Source organism: Anguilla anguilla, chromosome 5 (assembly GCF_013347855.1).
Source record: "Anguilla anguilla isolate fAngAng1 chromosome 5, fAngAng1.pri, whole genome shotgun sequence".
Lineage (NCBI taxonomy): Eukaryota > Metazoa > Chordata > Actinopteri > Anguilliformes > Anguillidae > Anguilla > Anguilla anguilla.
The window spans coordinates 44,335,605-44,357,293 of NC_049205.1; the positions used below are offsets into that span (position 1 = coordinate 44,335,605).

General features: G+C 40.0%; 1 protein-coding gene across 4 annotated transcripts in view; it reads left to right on the forward strand.

Moving 5' to 3' along the window:
* Window positions 1–3,553: 3,553 nt before the first annotated feature.
* LOC118228001 (OTU domain-containing protein 7A-like) overlaps window positions 3,554–21,689 on the forward strand; it is a 64,348-nt gene continuing 46,212 nt past the window's right edge. For 2 of the 4 annotated variants that reach the window (XM_035419161.1, XM_035419162.1), the window contains exons 1-2: window positions 3,674–3,797; window positions 5,046–5,409. The gene's annotated coding sequence lies outside the window, so the exon portion shown is untranslated. Of the gene's footprint in view, window positions 3,798–5,045; window positions 5,410–21,689 lie in introns of all 4 variants that reach the window. The other 2 variants (XM_035419159.1, XM_035419160.1) reach the window with 2 other exon arrangements.

A 21,689-nucleotide genomic window follows, 5' to 3' on the forward strand; every position in this document is an offset into this window, starting at 1 on the left:
TATCTCACAATAGGAACTCCTGAGGCCAGTGTGCCCAGCTGTGTCATTTGTGCTGTCTACTGGTACAGCCGCTCAGCTGGCGGATTACAGAGTGAAAATAAGCAGCGAAATCTGGGCCCTCATGGAGGACTTTGCAGCAATTGGATGGATCTGCAGTTGTGCAGTCCAACCCGGGAAATGAGGAAAATTGGAGTAAAAAGGTTTATAAAGGTGATTAAAGAGTAGACTAAACTGAGAAAAGCTTTCCAAATTAATTTAAAATGCATGCTAAAAAGCAGTTCTCAGGATTCAGGAAATTAACCAGCATACACAAGCAGTAAGAACTCAATTTCCTCTTGGCAGAATGTGAGTATTGAGGCTGGATGCTGGAGTGTCCACAGCACCTGTTATTGTGGTTGCACTGTAATGCTGTGGGTTTTTAGCAACAGGGGAAGACTGCAGTTAAGTGGTGTCATATAAAGCCCTTCTGTTGAACCAACAGTCTTGATTTACTGATGGATATTGTGTGTTGTTCTAATAAGGGTTCCAGGAAACACAAGATAACACTCCCCTTCAGCTGGAAGTTCTGTGGAAAGTGATTTCAATTTTATGTTTGCCAGCGCTGATGAATTATACAGTGAGTCAGGGAGAGAACTTAAAGCACTAGGTGTTTGTTTTCAGTTGTAATGGGGGCTTGGGGAAGGAGGGAGACCAGACATCGTTTAACAGTGCTCCCAGAATGCACAGCAGTGGCACGGGCCGCATGGAGGAGATCCTAGTTCTGGTGGGAGGTACTGAACTTCACTTTGAGGGAGAAAGCTTGTTTTTGTCTCACTCAACCACACCCTCTAATCATCTGAAGGTTAACTCCATTAGAGGTGGGAGGGCAAGAGCTGGGAAAGCAAAAAAAATTGATGGCTCAAATTACTGGATAATTTGTAATCCTGTATTTCATTTGCCAGTCCAATTAATTATTCCCACAGTTATGACTGTGGTAATTTATTTACTGCAGCTTTTATCCTTCTCATTTCCCACAATGGACAAATTACCCAACGCTGCCTCAGCAGCCTGCAGGAAGATTTTCATTATCTGACTCATTTAACTATATATACAGCAGCCTATGAGTCCAGAGAAAATAGGTGACATGTACCTGAGACAGTGATATTTATTACGACATACCACTCTCTTCTGCTGTGTGTGCATCATCGAGGCTATGCTATTAAAATGCGTAGATGGCAGGGTTCCCGAGTGGCTCATTAGGTAAAGACGGGCCCTACAGTGCCTGGTTCGAAGCTTGGCCATTTTATGAACTGACTGCAGTACTGGGAGAAAAAGGTGTTGGGCAAGATTAAGCCAGCCAAAGGTCTTTTTTGAGTTGCATTATTTCCATACTGCTAAATTTTCTGTTCTAATGAGGATTACACAGTATAATACCTATATGAGTTATCTAGGCATATTATTTAAAGAAGTGAATTGTGAAAAATAAGTTTAAAAAAATAACAACAACAATAATAATAATACACATGATGTATTAGTAGTATTCATTAATATATTATGTATTAGTAATGTTAATATTGGCAATACTCATAATTACTTTAAAATAATGCTAAGTATTTAAGAATGAACACTGAACATTTAATGTATAACCAGCTTTAAATAACTTGTTAAAAAAATTATTAAGATGATTAAATTATGAATTTGATTTCCAAAACTATATTTTGTATATATTTTTTACATTTCCAACAGGCTGTTTTTACTAATAAATGAAATGCAGGTTTGATAGGGACGAGTCAAAGCACAGGCCCTGCCGCTGGTAGACGAGTTGGGAGGGAGCCGTCCTGCTTCAGACGGAGCTTCGCGGCCAGCAGAACCCCTCCAGGGGAAGAATACGTTCAGTCTGTCCTCTTCTGCCAAGAACATGAACAGTGGTCATGTGACAGCTGCACTTCCCCTCTGCCGATGCGGAATCCATTAGCCGTGAGACAGATGGACAGGAAACATATTTTCCAATCATGGCCTCCTCTAGGAATAGCAATCAATGACTCCCCTTTGTCAATAACAAGCCTGAGCAAAGTAGCCTCCTCCTAATCCTCCTAACATGCTGGCCATTGAGGCAGCTGTTTGTTCCTGTCCATTCCCTACACAAGACAAAAAGAAGCTCTTAGAAGTCCACCTGATTAAAATTAATTACACACAGGGCACCGGCGTTTGTCACTGATTCCCATCAATTAGTTTAAAATAATTTGTTCTTATGCCCATTTTCCTTTTGGAGTAGATTTTCCTTTTTGGGCACACATTAGGCGCCTTAATATGAACTGCCTAAGCATTGTTGCTGACTGTGTATCCCTTTATTGCCAGCCTACCCGTTTTCACATGGATACTTCCAGCAGGATAATGTGCCATATCACAAAGCACGCATCATCTCAAGCTGGTTCAATGCACATGACAGTGACTTCAGTTCACTCCAATGGCCTGTAGTTCCCAGATCTCAATCCAGTTGAGCACTATTGACTTTGAGATGAGGCGGATAAGAAAGGTTTGCAGCATGAATGCGTGGCAGGAACTGTGTGATGCTCTTGAGACAATTTGGATCAAAATTCCTAAGTAATGTTTCCAGAAGCGTGTTCAATCAATGCTGCAAGGTATTCAGGCTGTTCTGGAGGCAAAAGGAGGTCCCACCTAATACTAAATCGGTGTACCTAATAAAGTGGCCACTGAGTATATATAGTTATACAAATCCAAGAGAAACTGGTATTTAAGGATGCATGACAATGATCATCTATTCATAATAGATCATGATTTATGTTGATGAGTCACCATTTCCATACCTAAGGGCGAGACCACAATGTCCCTTTTATCAGGAAATGTTCCGTAAATATCAGAAACAACGCAGCCAGACAGAGCTCCATGGGGTTACCACAGATGTAAACAAGGTCAATCGCGTGCAAAGAATCAAAACAAAAATAAATAAAGGAGCTTTGAGGAAGTGACATGGCGCACAACGCCAGTTGAGGGCATCACCGCCAACCACTCGCGGGACAGAAAGACGCTCACGTTGACTGACTTGAGTCACACTGTCACATTGAGTCAGCGGCCTGAAACGTGCACCCTGCCCAGAGAGCGGATGACAGGCGCCGTTACCGCCATCGGGGTAACGACGCCTGTCTTCTGACTCCAAATCACAGGACACGGGCACCGAGCGTACTGACACGGTGAGGTTTCAATATGCCTATGGAGCACAGAAGCCTCACAGCCATCAAAGCCTGAACCGTTACTGACACAGATACGTCAAAACTTGGACCCCAATACAACTTGCGTGTGCACTATGGTTCTAGTTATTTTTTTCTTCTATAAATGCTTTGAGAGACAGTTGATGACAGACTTCCAGAAAGCCTAAAAATAAGAATAAAAATAGGTAGGAACCCAGTTGACCAAAGAAGCGGTTACAACTGACTGAACGTGTGAACCGACCTCTCCCTCCCTGCTGTGGGGCACCCAGTCGCAGTTGGCACTGGTACTTAAAGGATTCGATTCTGGGCCGTGGAGCGCACACAAATTGTCTTCAGATTCTGGAGGCAGCACTGAGGGCTTATTTTTTTAAACCTCTTATTATTCATGATCATTAACATGAACATGGCTGCCGTTTGATTTTCAGTGCAGTCACAGTGTAGTGTCTTCTAATGTCGTCAGAGCCAGAGAAGCACAGGCACTTGCTGGCGGAGATGGAGAAGCACTACCAGTCTAGCAGGAAACCACCAAAGTTTTCTTGTTTCCCTCTGACGTCAGCCACGATTTGATGTTCATATATCCCACAGAAGGTACTAATCTCCATTCTCTTTGAATTCTTGTGATACTCATGAAAAGACACGTAGGAGAACCTTGCTAATAACCAGTTTCATTTTAAGCAGGGTTTCTAGGAATTCAGAGAAAACATACATTACATTACAGGCATTTAGCAGACACTCTTATCCAGAGCGACTTACATTGTATCCATTTATACAGCTGGATATATACTGGAGCAATGCAGGTTAAGTACCTTGCTCAAGGGTACAATGGCAGTGTCCTACCGGGGAATCGAACCTGCAACCTTTCGGTTACAAGACCAACTCCTTAGCCATTACGCTACACTAGGCTACTACATTCAGATCGAACTTAAAAACACAGCAGACATGCTTGGAAAACTGAAATACAGAAATATACCATTCAGCACACCTGCTATGGATGATCCTACTGAATCGTGATCCCAACAGCCTGGGCAACTGGCCAGCACCCTGCCATTCATGCATCCATGGTCTAGTAAGAACTTCAAAGCCCATTTATTCCCCTTTTCAAAGACTCTGTGTTTTCCATTGAAACAAACACCCTCAGAGTGCCCTTGTGGCTGAACTGGTCATCTTTAATGAAATCATTACTGAATAAAGCACTGCACCCTGAGATAAATGGACTGTGAACACCTGCCCGTGTCCTGATTGGATTGTTAGCCAGAGGATTCGGTCATCAATGCCACACTGCAATATTTTTTATACACACAAAAGAAAGTTTAGACTTATTTTCAACTAGAATTGTGCATATTCATATTATACATATGTCATTGAATCTTTACATTCATGAACTTCAAAAAAAAATGGCCAAGAAAGAGCTGTGTGTGTGTGTGTGTGTTGTCTATGTTTTGAAGTTCTAAAATGCAACTGTTTGCAAATGTGTTTCTAATTTGAACAATAATTAAATGTAGGTCTGGTACATTTAATTTAGTGTTTGGGCCCTCAGTTAATGAAAACAGCCAACAAAGAATTTTATACTTTCATACTAAGAATGACCTTTTTTCAGAAAAAAAAATCGTTTATCTGATCAAATTTCTGGTCGCTACAACATGTTAATTTGCCCTTATCACGGATGGACGCGGTAGACAGGTGACTGGCTCCAGCCAAAAAAGAACACGTGTTTGATATGCAAGCCTAACAATATGAGCCATGCCATTTAAAATGACTTTGCAAGCAAGTAGCAGATGCTATCAGTCTGGCATTACATGTTTGGTAATGCATATTCTTGTTCACTGTATCCCTAAGCCATTTTCGTAGCTCCCTCCATCCTCCTTTCCGAAAAGAGAAACCACCCATTCAATTTAATTGACGCTGAATCAGACGAACCGACGAATACGCCGCTTCTCAGCTCCGGGACGCCAGGTGAGGGGACCGCCAATGACACAGCCGAGGAGGGCGGATGCTGTGGAAGCTTGACGTCACACCCTGGAAGCGATAGGGGGAGTGACTTATGCTTGTGGTGCAACAGAGAATGACAAGAGGAGGATGAGAGAGAAACAGACAGCCAGACGGAGAGGCTTTCTGTACCAATAGGAAATACATAAGGCTTTCCTTAAAGGACGTGGGAATTAAACAACAAGGATGAGAAGCAATGACTGAATGTACGACGGTAAAGCTCCTCTTTTTTTAAATTAGGCGACGGGATTAATGAAAATTCATGTGGTAAATATTTAATTTATTTCACTGTTATAATGACTGCAGACCTGAAGCAGGTGTACCCACTACGTGGCCGTGTCTGCTTGCATTTTGCATGTTAGGGATTGTCTTTGTTAAAGTATGCGAAGGTCTACCAAACACGTTAATATTGGGGTGGGGTATTTGAAGTTACAGTATTTTCATGGATGTGTGGAAACCCTGCCGCAGGGAGATACCAATCTAAGCTGAAATGTCAATTGGTGGATGAAAAAAAATGTTTTTGTGTTTGGCCGTTTATAACGATACGTGTTACCAAATTGTTTCGCTCTGTCATTGCGTTTGTAGAGTCAGCTGGCCAAGTAATTGAACGTATCACTGTTGCCTATAGGAGTAATACGTTTAATTAATGTATATTCTTATTTCGGCGTGACAAAGCGCTTTGCTTGGAGTATGACATTTGGTGTTCGAATTAACATACAGAATGCTGTAACAATTGTTCGTTCGTAGGCGACAGCTACTGTAGCTATGTGTCTGTCAGGCGCTGATTCCGATGTATTCGACCTAATATTAGTGTAAACGCGACCTGTTTGTATTATAATAACCTTGCCGGAATTTGCTTAAGTTATTAGATTGTCTTCTACGTGTTGTGCACGACTTGTTAGGCGTTTGGGCTTGAATTGAAAGCATAGTCAGAGACGTTTTAATGTGTCTGTATATGAATACTGTTTGAAATAGCCTACATCCATTTGTGGCCGGCCATACAGGATTTATACATGACGTCAAATATGAGAGCAAAGTTTGTATAGGCTCTTCAGTAGGTACTTCAGATTTAATTTATTGTCCAAACACCTATATTTTTTGCCAGTCTTAAAGACTTAAAAAATAAAAATAAATGAATAATTAAAAAAAAAAAAAAAAAACCTTCTAGCTACGGCAGTTCATACTTATTTGCCTTTTTGAAAATGGCCATTTAATTATTCAACTGAATGAAACTTGAATGGCTTTTAGCCTACTTAGGTGAGGCAAGCATGCTCTTTTCCAGTCATCAAGCTGAGGCTCATGTCATGTCGTGTGTACTTAAAACATTTTTACTGTAAGCACAAAACAATGTTTAGAAGTTGCAAAAATAATTTATATATGTATAATATATTAAAAAATGAGAGAATAATGATAAAGGAGAATAACGCATCCCACCAGTTACTAGTAATTGATCCTATTGTGTGAAATGGCTTTGTTCAGGTCCACACTACTGCCCTAGCCTGAATTATGACTGTACAGTATCTATCAATGAATAGAGGAAAGCAAGATTTAGTATATCCGAATGGCAGACATATTTATTTGACTTTGAAAATGATAATCATTTGACCTTAAGGTCTGCCCTTGTTTTGAAAGAGCCCGATCATGGAGCAAGTGATGTGATGGACTGTGCCTCTGTAGTTAAATCTAAGAAAATCAATAAGGTGTTTTTTTCTCTCTCATATGTTTTATATCTGTTGTAATACACATTTTGTATGCTGTATGGTCTCAGGCCACTGGGAGTGAGGTTTATTAGGGTTTGGCCCTGCGTTTAGGCACAGTCCTTGCCGTGGTATTAATGTGTAATGACAAAAGAAGCTGATAATGCAAGGATGCCATCTTCCTCCAAGTGATCATGAGTAAATGCTAAGTAAATACTATCTCGCTAAGCCAAACTAAATGCAGATGGATTCTTTGGAAGATCACTACCCATGTCCCACCCTGTCTGGAGGCATATTTACCTTCATACATACATACACACATTTATACATGTACCTACGTATGTATGTATAAAGTTAAAGATGTCTCCAGACAGGATTCAGAATTTAGTGCAAAATTTCTTTGGAGTATAATTTTGGCGCCCGTACATACCTTAGGATAGCAGTGAAATGGGGTAGCACTAGTACCGCCTTGGTTAGGCTCATAGGCCTACCTAGGCAGAACCGTTGCTAAAACACAGAGGAAGAAGAAAGGCTAGCCTCCTTTCCTCCAGACCCCATGAGCCTCTACTTATACATACATACATACATACATACATACTGTATGTACATACATACAGTCATACATAAATACTACACATACATACATAATACATACATGCATGCATACATTTGCAGAGTTTATCCTTTATTACATGAGTAAGTCTGCATTGGGACTGGCACTGAGTTGGGACGTTGCCTGCCGACTGTATAGTGGGTTACCCTCCCAGAGCAATGGCCCAATAAACATTTGATTGTGTACCATGGGACACTTCGTTTAGAGCAAGTACCTTTGGTGGATACATCAAAGAACAGCCTTAGACTCTCACTCTTGATAGCCCTTCCAGATATCTCCTATGCTGTGGTTGTGAGTGAGTATTTGAAGAACTGAGGCAACATACACATTTTATACAATAATGTATGTAAGTTGTACCTACATTAATTTCTTGGAACATTAGGTTGTTATAGAATGCATGTGGCCAATTTAAAAATCCCACTGGCTTCTATGCACATTCTCTCCCTTAATGACTTGACATAATTACAGTTAAATGGAAAATGAGAAATGTAATTTATTTTTGCAATGTCTTCCAAAACATGCTGCCTACCTGTTTCTACTCACATTAGTACTGATGGCTACATCATTATTGATATCATTATTCCAGTGAATACATATAACAGTTACTGATCGGGTCAGTCAATAAAAATTGAATATGTAAAAGCAACAATCCTAACAAAAACAGAATGTTGTACATTAACTTAATTTTTAAAAAAGGTAGAGTAAATGAGATATACCATATAAAACAAGATTTAAATGGAAATGGGTTTCATTAAGCTTTTATCTTTGTCAGTCATTCCATCCTTGATGTTAAAGGGATAAGTTATGTGTATTCTTATCAGTGGCGTAGGTTTCGTTTTCTTATGATGCTTCAGCCTGATGTCATGTTTAACTACGCTTTCCCATTCTGCATGTACAGTTATAGCAGTTTTACTTCTTCACAGGACCGATACAATTAATTGCTGAAGAACACTGACCACAATTTTCACTTATGGGAGGCAGTATGTGCTGAATAGTAACCCATATATAATAGGAATTTCACACTTGATATACATATAGATTACTCTTCAATAAAAAGCAGTCTTGACCCTGAACTGACTGTCTAGCACCATGCCCAGGAACCATCACTGTCAAGCTCTGTCCCCGTCTGCGTTCGGCGTGTATGGGTGTTTGTCTGGGATGGGCCGCTGGGAAAGGGAGCCGGTCTGGAAACAGACGGAACAGCGAGGGGCTGGCAGCAGAGCTGACATGAGGTCTGGCTCAGATTTGAGGCCCGACGCCATGGTCGCCAGAGCACCAGGGGGCTATGCTAGGCATCCGATCAGTGCCCACTGCAAATTGCGTTTGCTGTTTATTTATTTAGTCTCGTAAGCCATAACAGCTACAGTCCTGTCCCATCGCTGCGACCTCCCAAAATCGGCTTGAGCCTTTTTCAGTTTTACTATCCGCCAGCTGAGATGCAGTTACTGCGTGGGATGACCACACACCTGCCAGTTTTAATGACATATGGAAAAGTTTACTGTTACTCATTTCTCTTTGCACCAAGAACATAGTTTACAACCAGGCTATATTTATTGCCATTATATTTACTGTAAGTGAGGCCAGGGCTATTTCAGCGCAATGGTGTGGCATTATATCTCTTATTATTCCACAGAATGCTTACCTTGCTGTGTGAATGATCAGTTACTAGTATTTTGAACATAAAATATATATAAAATGGGTGACACCTGAATGGCTATTAGAGTTGGATAGCTGAGTATGTATTTTCATATGGATAGAGCGTTTTTTTAAATCTTATGTGGAGAAGCTCTTGGCTCAAGGTTCCTCCAGTACTGTGACACAGAAGTCATATGAGGAGGTAATCCAGCAGTGATGTTGCAAACAGCACTGCAAACAACTATGGGTGTGAAAAAGAGTATTCAGTATACTATAAAGCAGCATTGTCAAGGCATTATTACTTTTGATCCTTTACTTACTTTGCTCAGGCTTTTTGAATTTAGAAATAAATGCTTGTTTAACACATTAAATAACTTATCTTATTGCTAAATGCTTTGCCAATTTAAATTTCTAACAGTAAATATGTGATTTAACAATAATCCTCTGTAACCTAAAGTTATCCATTGGAAGTGGAGTATACCTGTCAAACTTCCCTTTTAGGAAATACAACATGTAATTTTTCAGCAAATGGAAGTGAAATGTTTAGCTTTTTTTGTTTTCTAATGTTCATATTGAAAACATGAAGGTCCCTGTCAGCTTCAAAGACAGAGGAGCCAGCTTTACTTGTTCAGATTTTTTTCTGCCTCCAGAGCAGTTTTGTTCTCAAATGCTCGCCCCCACAAAAAAAGGTCCTCACAGTATTTTCGAGCTCTTCTCGCCCCTTATATTCAATTACGTACAAAGATTAAGAAAATCCAAAGGACATTTAAAATTGAGGAGTGCTTATTACTACAAATATTACCTCATGGTACAACATTGTGCCATATAACTCTGCTTCTATATCAGAACAGTTTATCATAAATGTGATCTGTTTAGACCAGGTTTTTTTTTCATTTTTAAATTGTAAATAGTCACTGCTATGGATATTGTTGCTGGTTATATGGATTATTTAGATTACATTTTGATTATTTTTGGTTTACATGTTAAATGCTGTTCTGCAATAGATTGGCGACCTGTCAAGACTGTATTCCTGCCTCTCGCCCAATGCACTCTGGGATAGGCTCCAGCCACCCCTGCGACCCTGCCCAGGATGAGCAGGTATAGATAATGGATGGATGGATGCTAAGTGCTTTCTTGGTTTTGGGAGCTGTGGTAGGATATCCCAATGCTTGATTTTTCATTGTAATTAGTCCAAAAATGAAAAGTAACATCTGGTAGCTTGTGTGTGAATGTATTGTTACTGTCGTTTGCTGTTAAAATCTCAAAATCAGGTGACAGATTCGCCAAGTAGGCAACATTTGTATTCTGGAATGAGATAGTTTGTGCATAACAAATCAGTTATATGGGCAAAAGGGGGGAAAGGAGAGTAGAGCTTGGAAATTGAATATAGTTTCCAAAGTGCAAGTAGAAAAGGCACACTGGCCAAAATAATTCAAACGGAGCTTGGTGTTAAAGTAAAATAAGTATCAGCTATCCGTCCAGTCTCCAGAATGACTTTATTATCAAGATGAAAAAGCGAACACTGTACCCACCAAAGCAATCACACACAGGGTAGAAGGTGCAACACACCTGAGTCCGTTACCTGAAGGAGTGCGGAGGTTCAGAGTGACCACGTCCTGACACACCAGTCTTTCCCAGCTGTGGCTGACGGTTAACAGCAAAGCAATGAACTACTGAAAACCTGCACAAGGTGCCATGTTCCATTCAGGTGTTGTGTCATGGTTTGTTTGCATGGGCTGAAACGGCAATTTTTTAAAAAATAGACATTTTTTAAAAGTATGTCCTTAGATGCTGTCATGTGCTGCTGAATTATTAGTGTTGTCTATAGAAACGAGACCTAAACATTGATTATTTATTATTCCATTCATATATTAACTTATGAGACTATTTACCATTTGAGTACAGAATTTGTACATATCTGTTCATCTTAACTATTGAAACTTGGTTGTCAAGCACACATAATAACATTTATCTGAGCTCTGTTTTTGGCTAAAACCATCTGGGGTTTGTGGGGCATAATTTTAGGCAATAGCAGATTCATCAGGGCCATTTACAGTACATTATATACAATTGACTCAGAGCCATCTTCACTTTGTGTGGTTCGTTTTTCCACTGAAATGGATGCAGTTTCCAGTTGATGTTTGGACAAAAAAGTGAGGCGTTTATTGAGTAGGTTTATATATTTCTATATCACTGAAGAATAGAAAGACAGGAAGAAAATGTGGGAAGAGAACAGGACAATGTTGGGCTGTGTATTTTCAGCAAGCAGTTCTGTGCAGCACAGTATGGTAGCTCATTTGTACTGAACATTCAGCTGCGGCCACTCAGACAAGACTGAAGGAAAATTGTCTTCCTAAATCTCTCAATTAAAAGATAGCATTGCGCTGCTCGAAGGCAGCAGTGAGGCATGGCAACGTGAAAAAACTGAACCGGTAATTGCAAGTTTGCAGGTTAAAATCCATCTGCTATGGTTACCTTAAGCATTGTACGTAACTGCTTCAGTACATATTAGTATAAATGGGTCTAGGAGGTATGTACATTGAATGTAATGCAATGGAATTGATAAGCCCGAAGCTGCTAGATGTTGAGACCTAGGAGAACGCAGGAAGTGATGTAAAACTTATATAATACTGTCATGAGTGTGGGATTTAATCTGAATTGGGAAAACCTATAGAGAGAGGGAATTGTCTCAGGGCGCCTTCAGTGCTTTTGTTCTTATTCACCCTTCTGCCAAATCTCTAAGAGTGGATTCAGTGTTAGCCAGGTTTTCCCCATATAAATCTAGTGCAGATCATTGGGGGCTTAGTGTTAGTAGACATGTAGACATCAGCAGCTTTTTCCAAATGTTCTAATTGTCTGAATAATACTGTCATTGGCTCAGTGTCACCCTGTTCAGGAGAGTGGTTGAGCAGGTACAGACACAAACCATAGATTTTTAGGGCTTGTATTCAGCATTGCTCAGTTAAGGCTTCGGTCACTGCTAATGGTAGAAAAATTGCCAGAGAGAATCAGATTAGTGGCGTGTAAATGTGGAAATGCTGATGAAGGAAATGAGAGTAAAACGAGAGGATGTTTCACTGTGACGCTGGAGCACTTAAAGCTGACTGCTTATGAAGAGAAAACTGGTTGGGAATTTGCTGAGTCGGGTGGTAGTCAGGGGAACTTGATCATATTTCATCCATCAGTGGGAACTAATAGCATTTTGAAGGAATGGCTGCCTTTGCAGGAAGTAGTCGGGTAAAAGAGGCAGAGGGTCAAGGGTCAGTAGTCCTGTTGTGTACTGGAGTCCTGATGGTACTGTGACTGCAAAGGTACCCTTCACAGGGAGAACTTGAACTGTGCACTAGTGTGAAAGATTCTGATTTACACGGTGACAGTTATGACCAATCATGTTTGCTGTACTCAGCGAGTCTGAGATTATACAGCTCAGGGTGAAATAGTTATATCTCTCTGAGTATCAGTGCATCTGCAACATACTAGAACAGTGGTCCTTACTGTATGTGCTCTATCTTCCAAAATATGTTCTGTCATGATGTGGAGGGAATATATAGCGGAGCAATACACTAATCTGGATTATTTGTGATATATTGAAAAACATTTTTTCTGTAAATAATATTTGTATGTTTTTTTTCACCACCATTAAAGGCAGAATTTCACCAGTATCCCACCATCTCAGAATAATCAGTTCTGCCATTACCAACATGGTGACAGAGTGGACTGTTCCCACGCCATTGTGTGGCTCCCTTTGCCTGGGTAGGCATGCATAATTTTCAGGTACATTCTGTGGAGAAGTCTGTTATTCTGCACTTCTGTCAAGAGTTCACCCGGTGGGGTTCTCTGAGGAAGCAGAACCCAGGAATTATACAGTGAGCTCCATAATGTTTGCGATAAAGATATTTTATTCTTGATTTTGCTCTGTACTCCACAATTTTTGATTTGTAATTATCTGTGGTTAAAGTGCACATTCTCTGCTTTTATTCAAATTTACTCTGCATTTTTATACACTTTGGCTTCACCATGATCCAGAGAAAAAAAAAGTCTTTGTCCCAAACATTGTGGAGCTCGCTGTATAAGCCAGTGTTGTGTAGTGTAAGGCAGAGTTCGGGCCAGTGAGTTGCTCTGGCACAATCAGACCATGCTGTCTGTAACCCTCATTCCCTTGATGATGCTATGGCCAATTAGGCGCTGTGTTGTGGGGTTGCCAGCTCTGTTGAGGTTTTGATTGTAGTTAGTGTGAACACCCTGGATGTCACTGCCTTTCATATTTAAAATAGTGTTTTATTGTATTATAAAACACATATTGTGTGCTACCTTTTAAATAATAATTTCAGTTTTCAAATGTTGATTGTCTGCTTGTTGTGTATACAATGGTAGCTCAGTGAAGAAAAGAAAAGTGTGTGTATTGCACAATGTTTGTTTTGTGTTTTGGAAATCACTTCTGGGCTATCTGTGACTGACGTGTGCCCTCGCTCAGATCTCGTAGCTTCACTGAATGAAGAAATGCTGCAGATTCCCAAACCGCGCCCTTCACAGTGTCTTAGCAGTGCTATTCGAAGTGGTCTGTGTCTGTGTCCTGCTGCGTCCGGCACGCCTAGAACGCTGGGCCCCACCCTCTACAAAGCATTCCACCTTCCGCCCGATAGCAACTGCATGACATTGCGGGGTCTCCTCCCTGCTGAGTCTGGGAAAGAAACCTGGCGGCCATGTCTGACATTGCTGTGAATGGCCTGTGAGGGACAGAGCCCTGACGTCAGGCATTCTTTAACTGAATTTGGCGGAATAGAGGATAAGTGTCATGTGATGGTGGAAAGACAGAATACCTACAGTATTTCAAAAGAGCCAAGAATTATTATTTTATATGCAGACATTATCATTTTGAGATGTAAATTCTTTTCAAGCTTTATGACTGTCAAGTCTGATGTCATAGTATTTGTTTGTATTGCATATTAGTTTGAACATTTATGAAATAATTTCATATATTTTATGTGCTATATAGCACAAAATAAATAGTTAAAATTTCCGTTTTAATAGGGTACGTGTGCCAATTAATCCCACCCAAATTTGAGTTTATTACTGTCACAGTTTTGCTGTAGTTTGTATGACTTTATATTTAATCTTTTAAATGTTTTGATGAAAAAAGTTATTATATGTGAAAAATACAGATTGGGCTTAATTGGTACCTAGTGTACCAATTTAGCCCAAAGATGTTCAAAGTAAGCCCACTTCATTAACTATTTTTTTTTTTATGAATTACAATTTAAATGGTAAAAAACATCACAAAGGTCAAATGTAGAGTCTATAAAAAGTGAACATCCGCTTGAACCTTCTACATTTTGTATCAGTATAGTTTTTCAGACATTTTTCATTGCAAGTACTGATTTGATATCATGATAGCATAAATTGTCATTTATGAGATACCAAGGTTAGCAGTTCTGAGTTGGCAGTCACACCTCATGGTTCAATAAAAGCACTAGTGACATAACTTACTATGACGGCACTTAAAACAGTTAGTAGTTGTATCTTACGTTTTCCTGACTCTCATTGATTTCCTGTCCACTAAAAACCCTTCAGATAGTGCAGAGAGGTGTATGGTTGTGCCCTCTTGAGTAAGGCAACATGCCTCTAGCATGTGTGGACACAAACATAATTTTTATAAAAGGTATGCTACACCCAGCACTATACAGTGTTAGCATTGATTATGTTTTCAGATATAATATTTTTTATGGTTTTTTACATTCTGTGTGGGAGGAGTGCTTTTATGGTTGCACCAATTAACCCTACTTGAGATAAATGCTATTTTTACACATATGCACATATGTATGAATCAAGTCAACTGTAGAACTGATATGTTAAAACACATTAGAAATTGTTTCAATGCTAGACATATATTATGTTGTTGTACCACTAGAAGTGTTATTACTGTATTACGGTGTGACTGCTCAAACAGTAAGACATGTTTTTGACAGATAAAATATATTAGTATATGACATCAGATTATGCATCAAACAATCTAAATTTCTAATTACAAACAGACAAAATGCAATTTTATTAAGGTCCCTTTCAGAGCAGTTTTTGGCCAACTTTCAAAATGCCCACCAGGACATAGCCTATGTGCCCATAATTCAATAACAATAAATATGATTGGCTTAGAATTTAAACTGGTATGGATATAACAAGTTGATGTATTGGTTGAGGCATTGAACAGCTCTTTTTAAATTTATTTTATTCATAATTCAAATCCAAAAATAGAAGTGGGCTTAATACTGTAGGTACATGGGCTTATTTGGCACACTTTACCTTTATATATTTTTTACACAAATGTCACAATCCTCTAATTCTATTGACCAAATTCTATTAATCAGGTTATTGTTACCCACATACGATATGCTGTGTGTTTAAATTAATAAATACATGGACACAGATGCATTAGGAATTTTATTTTTATGAAAATGCCTCCTGCTGCATTGCCTGTGCTCAAAATTACGCTGAGCATCATTCGCGAAACAAAATGGGCCTCATTCCCTAATTTACTTATACTGCACTATGTGGATGATGAGCGGCCAAATTAAGTGAGGCATCCCGCAGTACACAATGAGCACATGCTGCTAATGCTACAACGTACCGGTGCTGCTGTGCTAACCTTCCTGGATGTCTTTAACAGCATATTTCAGTGGAATATACTGTAGCTATGCAGATCTGTGGTTGTCCTTTTGATAGCTATCTCTTGAGCGTAAGCTATTGGGACTAGCATGCACAAAAATGTTTGATCACCATCAGTGCCCTCATATGGTACATAATTGTGTTGACAGTGGAAGACATGGGGATACTGGAAATAGCTAATTCAAATGATGTGTAGAACATACAGGTTGGTTTTTAGAAGAAAGGGCTCTGAGCTGCCCTTTACATCAATTGTATATTTCGAAAGGCTTTCATAAAGAACCTTGGAAAAGAAAATGTAAATTCAGAAACTTAAAATGATACCAGTCTGTACTTATACTGTACACATGCAATAATAATAATTTTATATGGAAAGAATGTAGTCACTTCATATGCATTGTTAATTTTTTTGCTCAAGGCAATATTAATGGCTGTGTGAGAGTTGAGTCAACCCCTGCAGTTTTCTTTAATAAATTTCATTTTCGCATTTTGAAATGCAGAACTGCATTTCAACCGGTGTGATCTATTTCAGACAGCAGAGGTGTGTTACTTCTAACCATTCTAACTAGGTACAAGTAACCATACTGTACATGTATATATAACTTCTGCTAAAATTCTCCTTGATCAACATTAAACACAACATCATTAATAGTGACTTATATTGAGAGCTGTTACTTTGATAATCCTATGTTTAGTTACCAGTATGTGTTACCTCTATTCATCATATCCTACAAATTCTTCTACATTGTATCATATGCACCGAATATTTAGACGTGAGCATAAATGCAATTCTCTACATTCAGACTGCTGCATCTAAAGGTCACGACCCTTAAACAGAAGGAAGGAGTCTCTTTCCTTCACAGAATGCAGGCTTGGCCCACGTCACAGCCTTCCAGCCACAGAACCACATGCTCAGCACTCTCGCAGAAACCTTGCTGTCCCCACATTTTACACCTTTTCAAAAAAAACTGTAAAAAGGCCATTCTCATTTTACATTTTAAAAACAAAATTAAGCCGTGTTTGGCAGTCGTCCAAAGAATCTCAGAGCCCTCTCTGCGTTACGAATAGCTGTGTGGTTGACGCAAGCTGCAAAGCCAATTTAAGAATCTTGGCACTATAATTGCTTTATATTTCAATTCCAAAGATATTTTTCATGCTAAGGAAGCACAAACATGGGAAATTACTTCTGTGAATGCTTGCACTGCACTCTGCAGTGGGAAATCATTAGGGGCATGTGGCAGGGCTAGGACTGATACTAGGGGCGAAGGGGTAGCAGTGAAGATTAATGGAGAACATAAGTGCTCTAAACCCATAGAATCTACTTTAGCCGGTTAAAATCATGTTGTGTCCCTTGGAAGAAGATTGCTACTGTACTAAGTTTAATGTCCCATGCGCACTCTAAGCTAATTTGGGTGGTGCATCAATTCCATCCAGCTGTGCTATGCTGTGCTTTGGCCTCTGGCAGTCAGACTGGTTCAAGGTTCAGGAAAAAGGAATGAAAGCACCTGTGAACTCCTCCAACTCTCACACAAAACATTCTTATTTCTTTACATAACTGCATGGCTTCCCTCAAATCACACAGAGTTGCATACTATGGACCTGAGGAGATGAAAAGTATGTAAACATAAATGGAGGCTCAGTTTCTTCTGTTAAGTTTGTTATGGCACTGCACTTAATTTAGAGTGTGCACTTCACAAAAGTACTTCTAAAGAAGCCTTCACAGTAGGATAGTCTTTTGATTGATTCAAAAAAGTCTATTTCATTGTGCGATTTTGTATGGAAAGAATGGGAGCCAATGGCACCTTCAAAGACCTCACTGCTGATAGCGTTGCTCACCTAGTGTTATCCACTTCATCTTCTCCTGACACATAGAATGCATGGCACACTAAGAATAGGAGGTTAGGGCAGTTTACAATATGCATCGCCTGATGTAGGTTGTTTTTGTGCATGTACATTTTGAAGCATTTTTTGCTTGATTCCAGCCATGAAAAACATCACAAAGCAGGTTTTGATAGGATGGCACACTGCTGTTAAGAGTGGAGATTGTTAAGGTGGTCTGCTTTATGTTGGAGGGCTCCCTCTCCATGGAAGTGGAGCGCCCTGGAAGTGTAATTCATCAAAGACACACAACCCCCCCATACATCATAGCGGCAGGATGCCTCCATGGATTACTCCACCCAGAGGTGCAAACGATGCAAATGCATGACTCTGTTAAGTGGGACCACAGTACAGCGTGTCACTGCACACTGACTCCACGACAACTTATTTGTCCAGATTTGTAAAGGGACATTCATGGCAGAGGGGAGGGCAAGGTCGACAAAGTTTGCTCTTTGAATAGTGATGGTGTTTTTGCCATGCAGCCTCACTTGCTCAAACAACAGCGTGAATGGACTAGATACTTGGCTTGAAGCTTGTAGTTGGCAGTATTGTGAATTTAACACCATTCTTTACTTTTCAGCCCTTTTCGGATGTTTAACCAAAGGCAGTTACATGTGTTAGAAGACTTTACATGTGTTGTTTTTTTGCACACAATTGATTTAGGCTGAAAGAGTGTGTATGAATGTGGAACTTGTGAGTAAAGCTTCAAACTGTCAGCTGAAGACAGGAAGCTAGAAATATCTGTGGTTATTGAGACGGCACTATTTTCATTTTTGTATTGTTTTTCATGTCAATTTTTTAAGGTTGGTAGCAGTCTGGGTTGGTGGCCAGGGTCACCATTCAGTGGCAGCAGCATAAACTGCTCTAACACTCATGCAGGCACTGTTCCCCTGTGATTAAACACTTCTGATGTTCCTAACAGGGATCTAGGAGTGAACTGACCTCCTTAAAGTGTCTTCCAGTAGTTAAGTTCATGCTTTTTCTCTCTTGGTATATGCTTCTATCAAATATGGCCGCTGATGTAAAAGCTCTGTTTGGATTAGTGTCAAGAGTAATGACCTCAAATTCTGGAAGTGTTGAACATAGATGTGTCAGTGCTAGTGCTAGTGCTTTGTCTTTTCAAGGAGAAGTGTTAGCATTTTTCCAAATTCATCAGGGCTTAAGCTTGTTAATCAGAACTAGAGAGGAAGAGCAGTGGAAAATCACACAGTCACACAGTGCTGCAAAAACTTCTTGTGAGCGCTGGACAGTTACATGTCATAGAAATTTCCCCTTTATGGAAAAATATTTTATTTAGTTGGACCTGAGATTGTAATCACAACACCCCCCCAGCTAGAAAGGAAGGTTTGAGGACAAACTTTAAGTTGTTAAAATATGCTTGTTAGCTAACTAAATTCTATTAGTTTGGGTTGAGCTCACATTGATGTCGCTAACGCTATTCACCTTACTTTCATCCATTAGAAGCTTTGCAAGAGTGACAGTCTGTATCTATGGCAGCTGCAGTGGCCAATAATAATAATAATAATAATACTTTATTGTGCATTTTATATAACATTAAGGTTATGTAGTAATTTATTATTGACATTTTAATTTTCTTTATTGTTACTATCATTTTTGCATCTTTATTTTTTTTATATCACCAAGCCTTGCAGCTGTGACTTGTGTCTGAATCGTCAGGGACTGAGGCTGAATTGTCCACATCTGTGTGAAATGAGCCACCGTGTTCCCAAAACGTGAAGAATATCTGGCGAAGGGGACACGGCGGCTGTTTGTTCTCCTGAGCGTGCCGTGGGGGCACTGCTTACCCAGGGAAAGGTTACGAACGGACGCTCGCCATTGGATCACTTTACTCACAGCGAGGTTTAGAGGCTGCCACAGTTCGGGCCCTGTCCCCTTTATGTGTCACTTCTCTTATTGAGTGTCTGCTGCTGCAGATCCTTTCTTCTTTCTTTTCTCCCCTGAACAACACTGCCCGGCTCGGTGGTGTCCTTCGACTTTTCAGTGCGTCCATTTCAGCGGGAAACCGTCCAAATGTGGACTATTGCTTTATTGATTGCGTAATGTAAGAGCGGCCGTGTGGATTTAAAACATTTTCTCAACAATTACTGCTTGTTGTCTTGTGGCTGCGCTGGTCTGTGGAAACAATGAAAACCAGTTCGTTTTAGTCACTTTTTCACGACCACAGATTCACCTACATAGAATCTTTTATTCCCTTATCAGAGTAAAGGCTCTGCAGTATGTTTTGCGTCACTCCCTTATAAAAAATAAAAAGCCACTTTTATCGGATTCTGTTATGGCATTGTGCAGGGTAAGACTTATTTGTCAGTGATAAATGCAAGCTAAGACTTGTGTACTTTGGCCAGTATGACTCAGTATTCACCACACATCTCATCTTCCCTACTTTTCCTTTCTCCGAATTTGAAATTCCTAATTATTTACCCTATTCTTTGAGCCGTCCTGTCACTGTGAATTCCTTTAACTCACTGTACTCGCTGTCCTTGGAAACTGTGCTGCTATTTGCTGCTTCTTATATGCACAGCTGGCACAGGCAGCTTGCAGGTGTCACTTGACCAGAGGAGTTGGATACAGAATTACTTATTTGAAAGCCTGTCTCCCGGGCAATATTACTGCACCTTTTAAGAAGATGTGCCATCTGGCAGTCCCAGCGCTGTTGGTTTCCATAAAGGCAACCTTCTGCTTTAGGGTGATAGGCAGCAGCCGGCTTGTTAATACTACGGTGGGTCAGGAAGCAAAGAGGAAATGTGCTGTCAGTACCCCGTGAAATGATGAGTCGCAGGAAATTACAAGCGCCTCGGATTCAGGAATGCATGAAGAGAGGCAGCCATTTGACAGATGGCCATTTTGCCACTCATGTGACACCCCTCTTCCCACTGTTTTCAATAACCCACCTCGGCGTTCTGAGTGCAGATCACCGCTGTGCGAAGCAAAACAAACGTTTGGATATTCACATGGGTTAGACTGTCCTCATAAAACACAGTTGGTTAATAACAAAGCTTTATCTGTAGATCTGTAAGGCAATACAAAAATATGGTCACACGTTTCATTTAGCGTTACTTCATTATCCCATTATGAAGCGCACATAATTCTTCATGAGCATGGAGTTGGTGTTTTATAAAGTGTTTATAAATGATTACAGGTTTCTATGACAGCTGGCATTTAGTGACATAATGCTGCATGGTGATAAAAGAAACCCTGTGCAGTAAAATGAGAGATACTGTATGTCACACCATGTCCACATACAGCTTAATGCAAAACATTGCAGACTGTTCTGTGTTACTAATGAATGCTTTTCTGAGGTTACACAATGAAGTTATATTAAAAGTTAAAATTATTCACAATTTTCATCATATGCACTGTATTTTATGTAGTAAAAACATAGACATCTTTGCACCTATTGTCCATTTCATCTTGTTTATTTTGTCCACAATAGTGCTGAAATGGTAAACCTGGTAAAACTTACAGATATGAATATACATTTCAGCCTTTGCAGTATATATTTTGTATTCTCCTTAAAGACAGAAGCTTGCTTGACACTCTTTCGCATATTGTGTTCTTCCACCTTCTGTGGTGTTTAAAAAAAAAAGGTGCAAGAATTATGGTTCACACGGTTATGCGATGGAGTTATAGATGATATTGCCCATAAAAGGCAATAGTGTGCCAATAGAGTGGTCCCTGAAAAAGCAAGAATTAGAAGCCATCCTGAATGGCAGGAAGCTAATGGATGCTAAGCATTTTCATCCTACACTGTTCTCTTCATCTCCTTTGTTTTCTGCTGTGCTGCAGTAAGGTGCAGTGCATTCTCTTATTGAGTCCTCTTGCTTACCATCCAAAGAGGAGGCTTTCTTTCTTTGTGTGTGAGTAAGTGAGTGAGTGTGTGTGTTTATGTGCATGTGTGCATGAGGGTGTGTGTGTGTGTGCGGGTGTGTGTGTGTGCACGTGTGCATATGTGTGTATGACAGGGTGGTGGGTTATCCCCCAGGATGACAGGTTGCT